Source organism: Schistocerca serialis, chromosome 3 (assembly GCF_023864345.2).
Source record: "Schistocerca serialis cubense isolate TAMUIC-IGC-003099 chromosome 3, iqSchSeri2.2, whole genome shotgun sequence".
Taxonomy (NCBI): domain Eukaryota; kingdom Metazoa; phylum Arthropoda; class Insecta; order Orthoptera; family Acrididae; genus Schistocerca; species Schistocerca serialis.
The window spans coordinates 754334042-754351398 of NC_064640.1; positions in this window are offsets into that span (position 1 = coordinate 754334042).

Genomic DNA, 17357 nt, shown 5'->3' on the forward strand with positions numbered 1-17357 from the left:
TGCTACCAGCGCGCCATTTAACATAGTATTGGTTGTTTAGCCTCATAACGCATCGTGAAAGATAACAAAAGTTGTCACTTATGTGAAGAACAGCATTTCTGTAGCCAAAAAATTGAATTTTCTGTCTCAGTGTCTTAGTTTACATGGGGATCATATAGCACGAGTCATTCGAATGAAAAGGGAATATCAAGTGAATTTAGCGAGTCAGTTCAGTACCAAACGCGGAAGTGATTGCACTGTCACAGTGTTGCCAAATGTTTGTGACGATGTTGCCAATTCTCAGCTTTGCTAGGAACAGCTTTGTAGCGTTATAGGAGGAGAATCCCGTGCTCGTGTCAGAGGAGGATACGGACAGGAGGCGCAGGGTTTGGTTAACATTCAGCGTTTTCTCGTACCAGTTGTGTCAAACATTCGGATGTGTAATCTTCCATCACGATTACAGTTTCGCACAAAATATATACGAATAAAACACTTACCTTGCCACTTTGTGACAAATGATTATTTCAGTACAACAAAAAGTCTTTGGAAATCAACTTTGCCCACCTGTTACGAAAAGTAAAATACCAAACACTTTGCACCTCGAAATCGATTGCATCTATGTACAGTCTTGTGATCATACAAGTAGAATTTCATGAACTGCACGAGAATGCAGAAAAATTTTGGTGTGAATGGAAGCTGTAAGAAACGCAGTTAACTAATTATTCTGTACCACGTAATAATCAATTCATTCGAAAATTCAGAAGAGAAGAAACTAAAAATTATGCCCATTAAGACAGAAACTAAAGTGCAAATGTGGGCACTGTGTAGATCTGCGCTTTTTCATCTTCATATCCATACAAATAATGTATACCTACCAGCGTATTCATTGCTTTTGTAATGTTTCCCTTTTGTTCACTTTTCTAATGATGAACTGCATCCACACCCATGAGTTTGATTGTTTCTTTGTATCCTTCCATCTACTATCTTTGCGTGTTAATGTTCGGTGTTCAAAAAGCAAAATATTATGCCTGCTCCCACGAGGTATAAAAACGAGGTCGGAAGAAGGCTAACGAATGATAATAAAAATACAGTGAGAAGCCAATTTGTCTGTCGTCATGGTGTTAAGTCGACAGAAATAGTTGGGTGTTAGTGCCTGCATCACCGACATCCCGTTGTCGTCTTCTCTTATTGAGATTGTCATATTACCATGAACACAAGAATCCGAGATGCATGTGTATAGTCTCAGTGACGAAACATCCCACATTCCATTCATCCTGATCCATTCGTTACGTGCATCGGCGGCAATGAGTGATAGGAAAGCTGTTGTGAGGTGACGAGTAACAAAAACAATAGTAGTAATAACAAATCAATAATCAAGGATGTTTACTGAAACTTCCTGGCAGATTAAAACTGTGTGGCCGACCGAGACTCGAACTCGAGACCTTTGCTTTACGCGGGCAAGTGCTCTACCACCTGAGCTACCGAAGCACGACTCACGGCTGGTCCTCACAGCTTTACTTCTGCCAGTATCTCGTCTCCTACCTTCCAAACTTTACAGAAGCTCTCCTGCGAACCTTGCAGAACTAGCACTCCTGAAAGAAAGGATACTGCGGAGACATGGCTTAGCCACAGGCAGGGGGTGATTCCAGAAAGAGATTTTCACTCTGCAGCGGAGTGTGCGCTGATATGAAACTTCCTGGCAGATTAAAAGGTTCGCAGGAGAGCTTCTGTAAAGTTTGAAAGGTAGGAGACGAGATACTAGCAGAAGTACAGCTGTGAGGAACGGGCATGAGTCGTGCTTCGGTAGCTCACATGGTAGAGCACTTGCGCGCGAAAGGCAAAGGTCTCGAGCTCGAGTCTCGGTCGGGCACACAGTTTTAATCTGCCAGGAAGTTTCATATCAGCGCACACTCTGCTGCAGAGTGGAAATCTCATTCTGGAAGGATGTTTACTGCTTTACAGACGACTAACAAATTAACCAAGAAAGGCTGAGTGTTTAATTGGCGCACTGCATAGGTGTTCTTACCACTTTGTTACTGAATTCTGTTCTGGTTGTTTGTAGAGAGAAAAGAAAGAACCCTGTAGCCATACATATCGCTAGTACAACGAGATATTACCTATCAACTATCCTCGCTTTACATCACGAGACAAACATGGCGTCACTGAGCTGATATTTGAAATACATTTCTGTTTTCTCTCCCTGTCTCTCTCTCTCTCTGTTTTTATTTTTTGAGGAAAGCATCGAGAAGCGTGAATAATAAGCAAGTAGTCACATAACCTGCTTACAGTTTTAAAAAAATGGTTCATAATGGCTCTGAGCACTATGGGGCTTTTAACATCTCAGGTCATCAGTCCCCTAGAACTTGGAACTACTTAAACCTAACTAACGTAAGGACATCACACTCATCCATGCCCGAGGCAGAATTCGAACCTGCGACCGTAGCGGTCGCGCGGTTCCAGATTGAAGCGCCTAGAACCGCTCGGCTCCAGAGGGTTTACAGTTATTTTCATTGGGATACGTAATGCAAAAATACAACTTTGAAGTGTATTATTGCGTAATACCAGTTATAGACAGTCTATTCGTGAGCTTGCTTGCATTTAATGGGGTGAAACCTATAACAAAAGCAAGCAAAACACAAATATTTCTTGCACCATGTGCAACACACAAACGAAATCTCGCTGCACTGACGTTTTGTCCGATATATTGCACGGAAAACATATCTGATTCATGTTGCTCAATACAGCTCTATGAGATATCAATTTGGATGCGTATCGAGTATTTAAAAGTATATCTTGAAATACGCAGAAAGGGACATGAGAGGTATTCGACTGAAACATAGCCATGACCAAGATTGTAACTGGGGTCGACAGCATCGTCGTCTACCACCCTGACAACTCGAACAGTGACTGTGCTCGGTCGGGTACTTACGTTCACTGGTATCAAAGCTACAGCTTGAAAACACAAAAATGTTAATAATCCTAAGATCATTAACTTTGGAATCCATAGTAAAATAAAGCAGCCATCAGTCGAAAGAGTGGTTTGAACACCACAGTGCTTTAATATGCACGGTCTTGTTGGAGGTGGTATGCCGTTGCTTTCCTCCGATCTTTGAGTTGACTTACCTAGCCAGTTAATAGGGGAACCTACAGTTTAATGTGGCTTTCGGACCACAATGCAACTCGGCATTTTTCAGATCAAAAAACACTGCTCGAGGGGAAATAAGTGTAAAATGGCACATAAAAATCGTGAGACTGTTGAGCGATCGAACCTCAGACCGTCGTATCCGTAGTCTTGCTCTTTATCACCTTGCCACCATGCAGCCAACACTGTGGTTTCTGCTTGGCATTAAAATTAGGATCTCTCGTTTGTGCCTGCGCTGGCAATTGCGTGTCCCTTAGGAGACCTTACCTTTTGGATTGCCCTCGTATACGTGTATGTAAACGCCTTCCAATGCCCACTCAAGGAAGACAAGGATACACAGTCTAGCTTCAGTATTACAAATACGCCTCAGTTTGGGGATGAACGCAGATTTAGGTTGATAATCATTTTGAATCTTTAGCAGTACTGTACCCATTGGTGTTAAACTCGTTTTCAACCAATGATTCCCACAGATACAGGAACACTACTTGTGACACCTCTCAGACAAAATACTTACGCAGTGGTATCAGACGAAAAGATCAACCTGACACAAACTGTGGGAAGTTTGTTTTACAATCTTTGTGCCTGGATAAAGAGCTTTTCCTATTTGAGATATCTGTGAACGTTGGTGCATAAGACGATTTAAGATGATACTAAATTCCTTCAGCTACGCCATCGTTTATAGAAATCGTTTTAAAGGCACTAAATCGTGGTTTGTGAATCGTTTACCGGCCGTACTCTGCCGCGTTTCGCTGGTTGGAAGGCAAAAAACTTACAGACAGATTTCACAGAAGGAAAAGGGGAACGAAATGTCTCCCACTGGAAGGTAATGTCGTTTTATTTAAATGATTACAAAATCAGGTAAGACGACCAGTGAGGTTGTCAGTATAGCACATTACTGTTGTCAATATGATGTTGCACTGCCCAGGGTCTGTAATGATAAAGGGCCCGTTTAGGTCAGGCATATTGTATACAGAAGTGGAAGAGGGAGCACCACCAAAAAATTCTACAATCCGTATGCATTGTACACGCACAGAAATTACTGTTACAGTGTACTTATGGAGCCCAACGAGTGAACTGCATATTTTCCGGTGAGAAAGATCACTGGCAAACAGTCTTCGCTACATTAGGTTTCTTAAACTGGTGTCACTCTGAGCTAGAATTTATGGTCAGCGGCTAAGTGTAAGGACAATGAGTCGGATGCGGATTTTGCAACTTGAAATAATTTTCTACAGTATAGAAGCGAATATTCAATTTGAACTAATACTGAGAAAATTATGGACTTGGATAGCTTAGAATGAAAGCCTTTCTGTTTATCGCAAAGGAAAACAATTGATTTTCTAAAACATTACCTGTCATACACAACTTGAAACAGGTCACGTCGAACAAATCATATGGAAGAACTGACAGTGACGTACATCGGAAGGCAGTAAGATCCCTTGGCTTTTGGTTTGGCAGTATTCGACAGCCATTTCTAGGCGCAAGTAAATGAAGACAGGCAGCACGTTTTTGTTATCAAGTAACCTCTTCATCAGTTACTTTAGTTTTAATGTGATCTACAAGTAATTGCTGATGTTTGATATTAACATGAAAAGGATTCCGTAGGCGGGGAAAGAACCTCTTCTTTGGCAACTACTTCTATAATGACAAAAAGGCTTTAATGATCTTCAAGCACTTGTGTTCCAACAGCAGTATGAAGAAAATGATAGTAATAATGACGGTAATAATCGAATTATCCGGTAACTTCGCACTTCACAGTGGTTATTCTCGAACTAAGAAATTTCCTGAATTAGTGAAAATTTCAAAATGGCTTCACATCGAGGCTATGATGCCCAGAAGAGTCTTTACATTCTGCTGACATGAGAATAGCATAATCTCCACTTCAGAAGCTTCTACTTAACCATTTAATAGACTCGCATTTTTTCCACCGTAACTATTTTGTAAGCTAAGCTCGTCATCCGTTACAGCACACTCCTGGGGCTGGGAAATGTGTCCGCAATGGTCTAGTGGAACGAACTATCAGAAGTACAATGCGTGGGTTCAGGCATTTACTTTTAAGAGGCACAAACAGATTTACTTTACCTCTGGTAACCTCAAGAGAAAGATGTTATAATCCGGAATCCTCATTAAACATCACGTTCCTTCATTCCCAACTGGACAGAGCCGGTTTACGTTGGGAAATGACATAGGTGGAGGTCATGGTAACAGAAATACTGTCGCCAGTAAATTTACTTACACCAGAAAATTTTATTTTACTTGATGAACCGATAGCCATTTAAAGGAAAAGGGCTCTTATTTTACTTGTACTTGATTGAACTAGAGACGATGAAAAATTTGGTGCTGGGCTGTGATTCGAATTCATATCTCCTCTTTCGAGGACCTGAATCTCTCGGAACAGTATAGTTCAATAATTTCTTTCCTTTTCCCAAGACAGCAATCTTCTCTAGGTCTCCTGCAAAGGTAAGTATGTGGGTCTGAAACCTGATCCAGTAGAAAAATATTCATAATTTCATTTCAAGCCGTATCACGTGCACACCGGCCTGCTAGTGAAAATTAACGTGCATTTTTAATGTCTGTTCATGTGTTGCCAACAATTTCTGGTCAAACACGCATACATATTACTGTTGGTGAGTAAGCAATTGATACTTAAGCTATATTCGTGGACGATAAAGAAGAACGATAGGAGTGCGATTCGATTGTCGCTCAGGCACAAAAATTTGTATCCTTATTTTAGATTCAAACACCTAGCAACTGGTAAGAAAAATCGATACGTCACATTTGATTTTACTTAGTTAACAATCCGATTACGTGTTGGGTTTGTATCTCCGTCACAGTACTTCACATCATGTGCTTCATCTTTAAATGGATACACACTTTGTTACTTATGAATTGAGGTATATCAGACATCTTTCGTGGTTAGTTAACAGGAATGAAAGGGTCTTGATAAGAGTCCCGGTTTATTACAAAAACCGTCGTCTTTTAGTTCCGAGTTTAGATTTGGTTACTGATATTGGCGAAAATTTCGGTAATTCATGACTCTTCATGACTCGTCAGCAATATGATATGATTAGATTAATAATTGTTCCATAGATCATGAATACGACATTTCGTAATGATGTGGAGCGTGTCATTTTAATGAAAGATTTCCTTACATACCAATATACAATTTCTTTACAACAATTTTTTACCCTCTCCCTCATTCTTTTTTATTTTTATCTCTCAGTCTCTCTATCTTTCTTTCTCTCGCTCTCTCTCTCTCTCTCTCTCTCTCTCTCTCTCTCTATCTCTCTCTCTCTCTCTCACACACGCATTCTCTTTTAATTTTTATTTGTTTGTTGTGCTCGAATATCGGCGAGGTACGAACACGTCCGTGAACGAGTTTCTTAGTTTTGAGTACAGTTACGAAAGAAATATAAAAACAACTATGAGAGTTACTGATTTATGATGCTTAGTTAGCAGTCAGTTCTGAGTATTATGAGTAACTACGCTCCAGTCCCTAATACTAGTTACAGAAATGCGAATCAGACGCACTACGAATTTCAGGCCGTAGCAGCCGCGTCTTTGAGACGCCAGCTGTGGTCACTTCCCAGCCCGCTGTAGGATCACATCGGTTCGTCTTCTTCCTGCTGGTACTGTAACTGAGATTTGGGAGCAAGGCAAAGTAAGTTTGGCAACACTGTGATCGACGAGTTACTTCCTGGCGTGAACGGAATTAAGCCTCAAAGTTCACTTGATTTTTCCTGTCATTTCCATGAATAATCTGAGTTATTATCGCTTTAGGTGTAACAGGAGATTGTAAATTTACGGTTTTCAGCCCAGGAAAGTAGTTGCACGTGGACATCGCAACTAATCTCGTCCTTTAAATAGCGGGTTACGAGTTGTAGCTCCTAGTACACTCTCAAGAGGAACGCCGACCACGTAGCTCTTCGCTAGCTTTGTGGTGAGGTAGTGACCTGTGGAAAAACGTATGTTATGGTTCGCGGTTCCAGTCTCGCTGATTATATAATTTTTATCCCTTCTGTAAAAGAGCTACAGGCACTAAGATCAAACATCGATAAGCAAATCGCAAGAAAATAGTTTCAGCTCATAGTGCAATGGTGAAAAACTTACAATGCTGCACAGCAGGTAACGCCTCTTTCCGCTGCAGACAAGCAAATTTTGGATTTATAAGAGCACATAACTTTATTTATGAAATGCCACATTTGCATACCTGTTGAGTATGACACAGCATACCAATTAAACACAGACCCAATAGAAATCTAAGTAAGTAGTATTTTAATTATTCGTGCCGACAGAGGCACGCTTGTGTACAGATACTCAGTTTTATTAAACCAGATTTTCGTCGTAAGGTTATCGTGGGTAGTTTTATTTCATTTCTTATAATACAGTGCACAGTTTTCGTAAGGTTTGTTTTTGTCTTGTTAAAACAATACTTAACATGAGAGAAAAATTAATCATCAATGATATATACGAATTCTCTGGTGTTATCTATAGCAGTCTGACAATGCACATCCAGTTTATTGATTACACGCACGTAGAAAACTTGTTCTAAGTTAAAGCTGTCAGACAAGGTTTGAAGAAGAATAAAATGCCACTACCACATGACACCTAATGTAGAAAATACTTTTCTATTTTGGCACGATGCGCTCTCCCCATACATAATACAAATGCTGGGAGATGCATCTGCTGCCTGGCTGTCTATTAAACCTGAAAAATACAAAAAGTCGCAGAAGTTAGCCCTTTTTCCACATGTGACTATTTTGGGTTTAGAAATGAAGGGAATTATGTTCAAAGTTCCATTAAATTGGTAACTTCAGCAGCCAGCAGAATAGCGTTCTAAAAAATGTAGCAGTGAATGTACGCATACTCACAACACCTTATCTACGGTGCACAACGCTTTCCATCAAGCTACCAGCTAACACATAGTTACAGCCCCTCAGAAGTTAACAACAATTCCTCTAGAACTTCCGTATTCCACAGTGCTGTGAGATAACGCATATGGCCGGATCTACTCTTCTGAGAGACGGACAGTTACAGCTTTTCTTTGCACTGCACGACGTTTTCAACAAACAGATAGGGCAATATATTAGCTCAAGTGGAAAGGAACACTTCCTATTTAAATATTTGCATCCTACAGTGTTGGCAGTTCTGTGTAGGTGGCAGTTATGTTAATTTATTTCGGTGATTACAAAATAGAGTTGAACGTATGCACTGGGTAGCCGAGGCAGCTAGTTCATGGCGATTCGGTCAACCAAGTAAATGAACGTACTGAACATGCTGGAAACCACTACGGGGAGCCTGTGCGTCATAAGTCTAATCCAGTGTGGCGCAATGGCGCTATGATAAGAAAATAAGTCGACGCAAAGAGGGTTTGGTGGTCTGTTGAATTGATGAGAAGTTCATATTCTTGTGGTCGGGGTTCGATTTCATCTTCTATCCGTGATTTTTGGTAGGGAGAGACAGATTCTATTCTCTTGTGGCTACACCAAGTGAAGAAGGTATAGTAGCACAGTGGTCTGAAATTCACGTTAAGCATGATATTCCTTCTCTACCAAGTAGACGTTACGTTGAACCACAATAAAGTCAGGAGTGGCGACATGTAGGAACTCTATCATCAGTATCCTTTCTTATACTAGTTATTTATTTCTAGTGTCGAAACATACGCTATGTAGGGTCACAGGACACTTATTCCATCTTTTATTTGAGCTTCTGTATGCCGATAAAATAGGTTCTGAACTGGGAATGCAACTCAGACCGCCCTTAACCCGGAATTTGATCCCTTCATGACAATACAGCTCGACTACAATTTGTTGTTTGTTCAAAACTGCGGATTCCTCAACATCTCCACATATTGCGCGTGAATGGGTTCGCATCTTGGCCTGGCACTAAGGTTTTCATTATGATTTATCAAGCTCTAGCATGAGAACACCATCTGCTGGTCGATAATAATTTTGATTTTTAGTGCATTTTCATTCGTTGTCAACACTAAAGATATTTGACGTTTTTGACTCCCGATGAGTCACTGTAAGTTCAAGGATGTTTTTCCGAGCTGCTGGTGGAGAAAAATTTGGTAGCTGACGTCTGTGTGTAGAGCCGATATGTGTGGGGTTCGATTCCCAGTCTCTTCGTCATATTATTTTTAGTTCAAACATGCTCACATGTCGCTGCTGGTGTAACAAACCCACATTTAACGTAAGTTTTCTCTAGAATATAACAGCAATAGGTGCCGGGTTGGAGTCCTGGGAAGGAAAAAATTAATGTTTCGTCTCATCACTTCAGTTAAAACATCTAGCTACTGCCGAGAAAATCCGATATGTCACAGTTGATTGTGCTTCGATAACAATCCGATTAGATTCTTGGTTCGAATCCCCGTCCAACACAAAGCTTTGCCGGCCGGTGTGGCCGAGCGGTTCTAGGCGCTTCAGTCTGGAACGGCCCGACCGCTACGGTCGCAGGTTCGAACCCTGCCTCGGGCATGGATGTGTGTGATGTCCTTAGGTTAGTTAGGTTTAACTAGTTCTAAGTTCTAGGGGACTGATGACCTCAGCTGTTAAGTCCCATAGTGCTCAGAGCCATTTGAACCATTTGAACAAAGCTTTACCTCACGGCATTTCAAGCAAGTTACTTGTGAAGAAGCAATATTTAACATCTCTCGTAGTTCGTTAACAGGGACAATAGATGCTGAGTAGGTATTCACGTCCGTTAAAAATGTTTACTTTATGTAATTTAAAGTTTATATTTGCTAACTGATACTGACTAAAATCGAGATATATCACTCTCTGTATGCCTGGTCAGGAATGACTTTTAGTTTTCGTCAGTCACGAAATCTTAGTTTGGATGACCTGGGTTTCAATCCATATGCAGAACGAGACGGTTCGTCGTGTCATTTGAAGTTCATACATATTCTCAACTAGCTGCTCGTGAACAACTTAATGTCATCAGTCCACTAGACTTAGAACTACTTAAACCTAACTAACCTAAGGATATCATACACATCAATGCCCCAGGCAGGATTCGAACCTGCTACCGTAGCAGCAGCACGGTTCTGGACTGAAGCGCATGTGTGGATGTCTGTTGTTGCCAATCACATCGATTATAGTTAATGCAAAAAAGAATCACAGAGGACTGCAGCGACAAAGTAACATCAAGTTCTGTTACAAAGTTCGGAAAACATCGACATATATCTCTGCGGTGTTGTTGCAAGTTCTCAGAACAGAAATCATGAGCAGAAAATGTTTTTCAAGCTATCTCAAATGCTGTCAGAACGGGAAACCCACTGGTAATGACACGCCACGCCTATATTGAACATCAGCAAGCAATTCGACAGGGAACATTAAGCAAATGAGATACGTGCTAGCAAAGAACAGGCGCCTGCCTCGCAGACTGATGCCAGAAGCTCTTGAGTATTCACAAACAGCGTTAATTCAAAGATTTGCGAAAGCATTTGTTTCGTAAATACATGGCTTATATTTTCTAATTTCACATATTTCTCTATAGATATTGTTGACAACTGATCAGGTCTGTGTTGTATCACTACGTTTAACATCTGATTTCTTGACAAGTCTGTTTGTTACTGAATTGTGCAGATCGGCACACGCAAAATGCCGTTATTTGATTATAGTTCACTCGCATACAACGAAGTCCTAAATAAACATACGCTGTTAAAAACACGACAGATTTCTAAGTGTCAAACTGGCACATCGTAATTAGTGCATCATTAATGGCTTGCCGAGCAGTTCTTAGATTTCACTGCCGTTTACTTTAGTACACAGTATACGACAGTTAAGTTATACTTACACATCTGTACGTATACACTGCTAATTATGCACAGTTTAAGGTAATTTTTGACCATGTGGATGGTGTGTTGACATTTCCGACCTCAGCCGCAATGTGTTATGATTTGTTTTAATGAACTTGTTTTTATTCCGTGCCCAGTCTAGCTGTTTATAAAGGGTATATTTCCAGCTGCTGATAAATAAAATAGTGGTATGACAGTATGACGTCTGAGCAGATAATATCTTTCAAAACTGTTCCTTTACAAAGGAATACTGCCTCAGAAGTACTGCCCCAGTTCAAATCTGTCATTACTTCAAAGACGAGTGATACAGTTAATAGTATCAGCGGCGTTGAGAAACAGCTCAAATAGCTAAAACTGAACAAGGCTTCAGGGCCCGACTGAATTACTGTCAGACTCCATATGGTGTTTCAGGATCTCACCGACAAACTTTGAAGAAAGATGGATCACCCAAAGAGTGTGGTGTCACCGCCAGACACCACATTTGCTAGGTGGTAGCCTTTAAATCGGCCGCGGTCCATTAGTATATGTCGGACCCGCGTGTCGCCACTGTCAGTGATAGCAGACCGAGCACCACCACACGGCAGGTCTAGAGAGACGTACTAGCACTCGCCCCAGTTGTACAGCCGACTTAGCCAGAGATGGATCACTGACAAATACGCTCTCATTTGCCGAGACGATAGTTAGCATAGCCTTCAGCTACGTCATTTGCTACGACCTAGCAAGGCGCCATTACCAATTTGTATTGCGATTATTATTGATGTATCAACAAGAGCGATGTACACCACTTATGGATTAAAGTTAAGTATTACATCAGCTACGTACTTTATTTGCTACTATTAATTCCCTTAACTGTTCCAGACCTCGCGCCAGTCAGCGTGTAATTAAACGCGTGCATTTCGGCTTCCTCTCATTGTGACTTGGCTGTCTTGCCAAGTCACAACAAAGAGTATCATTTTTATGAAGGAACGTGTAGCTTTGAATGCTTCCTTAATGTTGTTGTGTTGTTGTGGTCTTCAGTCCTGAGACTGGTTTGATGCAGCTCTCCATGCTATTCTATCCTGTGCAAGCTTCTTCATCTCCCAGTACCTACTGCAACCTACATCCTTCTGAATCTGCTTAGTGTATTGATCTCTTGGTCTCCCACTACGATTTTTACCCTCCACGCTGCCCTCCAATGCTAAATTTTTGATCCCTTGATGCCTCAAAACATGTCCTACCAACCGATCCCTTCTTCTAGTCAAGTTGTGCCACAAATTTCTCTTCTCCCCAATCCTATTCAATACCTCCTCATTAGTTACGTCATCTACCCACCTTATCTTCAGCATTCTTCTGTAGCACCACATTTCGAAAGCTTCTATTCTCTTCTTGCCCAAACTGGTTATCGTCCATGTTTCACTTCCATACATGGCTACACTCCATACAAATACTTTCAGAAACGACTTCCTGACACTTAAATCTATACACGATGTTAACAAATTTCTCTTCTTCAGAAACGATTTGCTTGCCATTGCCAGTCTACATTTTATATCCTCTCTACTTCGACCATCATCAGTTATTTTACTCCCTAAATAGCAAAACTCCTTTACTACTTTAAGTGTCTCATTTCCTAATCTAATCCCCTCAGCATCACCCGATTTAATTTGACTACATTCCATTATCCTCATTTTGATTTTGTTGATGTTCATCGTATATCCTCCTTTCAAGACACTGTCCATTCCGTTCAACTGCTCTTCCAAGTCCTTTGCTGTCTCTGACAGAATTACAATGTCATCGGCGAACCTCAAAGTTTTTACTTCTTCTCCATGAATTTTAATACCTACTCCGAATTTTTCTTTTGTTTCCTTTACTGCTTGCTCAATATACAGATTGAATAACATCGGGGAGAGGCTACAACCCTGTCTCACTCCTTTCCCAACCACTGCTTCCCTTTCATGCCCCTCGACTCTTATAACTGCCATCTGGTTTCTGTACAAATTGTAAATAGTCTTTCGCTCCCTGTATTTTACCCCTGCCACCCTCAGAATTTGAAAGAGAGTATTCCAGTTAACGTTGTCAAAAGCTTTCTCTAAGTCTACAAATGCTAGAAACGTAGATTTGCCTTTTCTTAATCTTTCTTCTAAGATAAGTCGTAAGGATAGTATTGCCTCACGTGTTCCAACATTTCTACGGAATCCAAACTGATCTTCCCCGAGGTCCGCTTCTACCAGTTTTTCCATTCGTCTGTAAAGAATTCGCGTTAGTATTTTACAGCTGTGACTTATTAAACTGATAGTTCGGTAATTTTCACATCTGTCAACACCTGCTTTCTTTGGGATTGGAATTATTATATTCTTCTTGAAGTCTGTGGGTATTTCGCCTGTCTCATACATCTTGCTCACCAGATGGTAGAGTTTTGTCATGACTGGCTCTCCCAAGGCCATCAGTAGTTCTAAAGGAATGTTGTCTACTCCCGGGGCCTTGTTTCGACTGAGGTCTTTCAGTGCTCTGTCAAACTCTTCACGCAGTATCTTATCTCCCATTTCATCTTCATCTACATCCTCTTCCATTTCCATAATATTGTCCTCAAGTACATCGCCCTTGTATAAACCCTCTATATACTCCTTCCACCTTTCTGCCTTCCCTTCTTTGCTTAGAACTGGGTTGCCATCTGAGCTCTTGATATTCATACAAGTGGTTCTCTTCTCTCCAAAGGTCTCTTTAATTTTCCTGTAGGCAGTATCTATCTTACCCCTAGTGAGACAAGCCTCTACATCCTTACATTTGTCCTCTAGCCATCCCTGCTTAGCCATTTTGCACTTACTGTCGATCTCATTTTTGAGACGTTTGTATTCCTTTTTGCCTGCTTCATTTACTGCATTTTTATATTTTCTCCTTTCATCAATTAAATTCAATGTTTCTTCTGTTACCCAAGGATTTCTATTAGCCCTCGTCTTTTTACCTACTTGATCCTCTGCTGCCTTCACTACTTCATCCCTCATAGCTACCCATTCTTCTTCTACTGTATTTCTTTCCCCCATTCCTGTCAATTGTTCCCTTATGCTCTCCCTGAAACTCTCTACAACCTCTGGTTCTTTCAGTTTATCCAGGTCCCATCTCCTTAAATTCCCACCTTTTTGCAGTTTCTTCAGTTTCAATCTGCAGTTCATAACCAATAGATTGTGGTCAGAATCCACATCTGCCCCTGGAAATGTCTTACAATTGAAAACCTGGTTCCTAAATTTCTGTCTTATCATTATATAATCTATCTGATACCTTTTAGTATCTCCAGGATTCTTCCAGGTACACAACTTTCTTTCATGATTCTTGAACCTTAATGTTATAAGAATAAATAACTACAACTGCACAAAAATTACCGTTTATTATTATTAGGCATTTTCTTCACTAATTTACAGGGATGGTTCAAACAATCCACCCAGTGCCTTAGTGCATGCTGCACATGTTCGTATCAATAGCCGTCCAACTCTGGAAATACATTAGGATCGGATTTGGTGGAAATGAAAAGAAATGAGCGTATGGCATCATTGGACGGAAGGCCCCATGTGGGGAAGTTCGGACGCCAAGTGCAAGTCTTATTTCAGTCGACGGCACATTGGGCGACTTGCACCCCAGTGATGAGGATGAAATGATGATGAGGACAACACAACACCCAGTCCCCGAGCGGGGAAAATCTCCAACCCTACCGGGAATCAAACACGGCCCCACTTGCATAGGAGGCGAGCACGTTACCACCCAGCTAAGCAGGCGGATAGATTTGGTGGAATGCATCAGTGATTGGGGCTAGTGGCAACTGGAGTAATGTAAACTATACTCTAGAAATGTTCGCAGAGGAAATAATCAAGGGGCGTCAAGTCAGCGGAACGCACTGGCCTCGCATTGGGTCCTCATCGTCCTATCTAATGTTCCCCAAAATCGACTGTTAGCTGTGCCCAAGCGTCAACGTTAAGTCGTGTTGGAGCTCCATCATGCTGGAACCAGAGACCACAGTGCTCAGCAGACGGTGTGTTATCCGGCAGTTCCAGAAGAGTGGTCTGCACGAACTGTACGTAAGTTGCTCCTGTTAAAGTAGCTTTCACTATTACAGGTCCTAGATGATTAGCCATAGGTCCTGCCCACTTGTTTACGGAGAACGTTATGTTGGTGCTCTAGAACAGCAACTGCATACAGTTTTCTCACAGTCTCAGGTGTGGCTGTTCACGCTATTATGATACCTGTCACGTGTAAAGGAGGGCTCATCTGTAAACAGGACATGTATGTGGAATGCAACATCAATCACTCTTCGGTGTATAAACCACTGCACAAACTGCAAACGATGTGGGTAATTAGCTGGTTCTAAAATCTACACCCTTCGAAGATGGTACACGTGTAAGTTGTACTCCTGCAGTATTTTGGAAACGCATACGTGATCTGTTCCCATTGCAGGAATACAACACCCATGCTGCTTGAAGGTTCATTGCTAAATCTACGGATCACTTCACCCTCAAAATCTGGCGTTCTCATGTCACGCCTATCACCATCAACATGTTAAGCATGCGAACTATGTTTCTCGTAATCGTCCAAGCATCGCAGCAAACGTACTGTGATGTAGGTGTCTTCTGTTAGGGAACCGAGCTGCATTTCCATTTCCCCTCACCTCACCGTAACAAATAATCATATCAGTGAGCTCATCATATCCACACTCCAGGTTTCATTGAGTGCTAACAACAACAAACATGAATTCAGCACTAGTGAGAGGCACGCTAAAGAAGACACAGTATTGCAACAAATCAAGCTGAGTGACAGGACTTGTACGACTCCACGGAATGGCAACATCATTATAAGCTGCGGAGCAGATCGCTAGGTAGCCGTGCGCATCATGACCATGCGTATGTACCTCATTAACGGAGGACCACAACGTATGTGATCCTTTATGTGATGAATGATCCCTCGAAGTTTGTCGGTGAGGTCCTCAACCACGCTTTATATGTGGAATTCGCAGCTGAGTCAGTTCCTCTCTTAATCATAATCTCTCCAATAAGAACTGTCACCACTGTCTGGAAGAAAGGACGGATAACTATCATCTACAAGAAACCTACCACAAATGATCCACAAAACTACGGTCTTCTATCATAGACATTAATTTGTTGTGGAACCTCATAACGTATTCTGAGCTCAAAAGTAATGAGATAAGTCGAACAGAAGGATCTCTTCCATGCCAGCCTTGCAAAGACATTGGCCATGACAATCCCAACTCACGCGTTTCTCACTTGACATCCTGAGGTCAAAAGATCAAAACATCGGGGCATCAGTATTTCGTGACTTCAAAAAACATTTTACTCCGAACCACATTGGAGACAAGTTGTCAGTATACGAAGATGATTAAAAAACAGTCGTGTGACCCATCGCAGGATACTGCTGACTTGTGTAGATTCCTTACAGATTGTGACTAACAGAGAATTTCTATGTACATACAAAGAAAGGCGGCGCGAATGGTCACGGGTTATGATATTCACGAGAGTGTGTCACGGAAGTTTCACGAACCGACATCAAGCAAAAAAATCCATGAATATGCTTCCACCCCCTATGTATCGCTCCTGTAGGGACCGCGAAGGCAAAATTAGACTAATTAATAGCTTGAACAATAGTATTTAAGCAACTTCCCACGTACTCGGCAGGAATGGGACGAGATGATATATGGTACAATGGGCAGCACCATCTACCAGAAGTTCAGAGTGGTGTGCATAGTATGGATGTAGATGTACGGGTACATCGATATGAAATGTCTGCAGCTGCGATGTGTGGTGCCCAGAAAATATCTATACATAGGCGAGGAGTGTGCCGTGATTTGCTTCGCTACGTCTGGGGTCCACATTTACATCTTGCTTATCATCTGTCATACAAGATATACGGGACCATGTGATGCAGTTTCCAGGGCTTCAGTCTCTACTTAACTATTCAGCACACTCTGCAAAAAGTAAAATAAATAAGTAACAGCCACACTGTGACACCAACTGTTACATCGGGAACGTGAAATTTCTGTAGTTAGCTTTATAGCAGAAAGTCCGGCGTAGTTTTTCTCCTATGTTAGCTATTGATTGGCCTAAGTGTTTACAACCCGACGTCAGAATTATAAAACATATGTAGGTGGCTTTATATGAGAAAGTACGACATAGGTTTCGTCTCTTGACATATCTGGGCAAACCTAAACGTTATGCTGCTCTATGATTACTTAAAAACTTCCTCTGCAAGCCATTCGCAAGTTGCATGTATTCATTTGGCTGAGAGTCCTAACTGTACGACAGCATAAACATTTTTCAAAGCAGATTTATCCAGTTTGGTGGAGACTTCGTATTACTTTGATAACGATGTGCGTGTTTCCGCAGACTGTTCTCAGAATATGATGTAGCGATTTCTATTTTAGCTTCGCTGGAAATGAATCGCCAAAAGCGTGAACGCCAGCCTGCG